The sequence below is a fragment of the Schistocerca americana genome, chromosome 5 (assembly GCF_021461395.2).
Source record: "Schistocerca americana isolate TAMUIC-IGC-003095 chromosome 5, iqSchAmer2.1, whole genome shotgun sequence".
Lineage (NCBI taxonomy): Eukaryota > Metazoa > Arthropoda > Insecta > Orthoptera > Acrididae > Schistocerca > Schistocerca americana.
The window spans coordinates 321,439,190-321,440,416 of record NC_060123.1 but is presented as its reverse complement, the minus strand read 5'-3'; the positions used below and the strand labels follow the sequence as shown (position 1 = coordinate 321,440,416).

The window sequence follows — 1,227 nt, the reverse complement described above, 5'->3', positions numbered from 1 at the left end:
TTTACTTAGAGTACATACCGATTCACTGCTAACGTCGAGGCATTCTTTCCCAAATGGCCCATTCAAGAATGGTCGAAGTTCCTAAGCAGTTATTTGAGTTGTTTTAAGGCTGACCTTTCCCCACTGTCGATTGTAGCTTCAAATTCATAGAAATAAATTTTTTGGATTAAAAAATTATATTATAACTGTAACAGTATTGAAACTTCCTGGCAGATTAAAACTGTGTGCCCGACCGAGACTCGAACTCGGGACCTTTGCCTTTCGCGGGCAAGTGCTCTACCAACTGAGCTACCGAGCACGACTCACGCCCGGTACTCACAGCTTTACTTCTGCCAGTACCTCGTCTCCTACCTTCCAAACTTTACAGAAGCTCTGTGGCTAAGCCATGTCTCCGCAATATCCTTTCTTTCAGGAGTGCTAGTTCTGCAAGGTTCGCAGAAGAGCTTCTGTAAAGTTTGGAAGGTAGGAGACGAGGTACTGGCAAAAGTAAAGCTGTGAGTACCGGGCGTGAGTCGTGCTCGGTAGCTCTTTTGGTAGAGCACTTGCCCGCGAAAGGCAAAGGTCCCGAGTTCGAGTCTCGGTCGTCCACACAGTTTTAATCTGCCAGGAAGTTTCATATCAGCGCACACTCCGCTGCAGAGTGAAAATCTCATTCTGTAATAGTATTAATAGTTGAAATAAAAGAGCTTACCTCATTCATTATTAGCTGGACATTCTCGTTTCCCTAAGTACTGTTCCACATGTCACAATGTCGTGAGTTTTAGTGTCGCTCAAGGTTAAAGTTCTTTGCTAAATCAGAATGTCCACAAATAAAATATTTAGCACGTTCTTTAATTTGCACAAAATGTCGGTGCCATTCCTACTGGGATCTTGTTGTACGCTGTTTGTACTAGCGTGTGGTCTGTTCCCAGCTGAATCCATATTCATAGCAGGAGCAATGCATGCATTCAGTGAGGCAACACGTTAGTTTACCCAGCCCAGACCGAAAACACGCAACAACTCTGCTCGTACGCCTCACGTGTTCTGAGCTTGCGCCCACTAGGCGAATTCCCGGGTTTGAGAAAGCCCGTCTTAAGTCTCTAAAAAAGATTCCTCGGAACTATCCTTCAGCTGATTTCTACGACCATAACAGCTCAGTACATTTAGCTTTCAGCCTCATGGTTCCACTTCAACAAGTCTGCACAGTTACTAACCACATTGGCCTGCTCATGTCGTTGCTGTGGCAAA

General features: G+C 44.9%; 1 non-coding gene across 1 annotated transcript; it reads right to left on the bottom strand.

Annotated features, from left to right (window-relative positions):
- Positions 1-224: 224 nt before the first annotated feature.
- Positions 225-298, bottom strand: Trnas-cga. The gene has a single exon. It is a non-coding gene; the product is annotated as a tRNA-Ser (tRNA).
- Between the last annotated feature and the right edge of the window lie 929 nt (positions 299-1,227).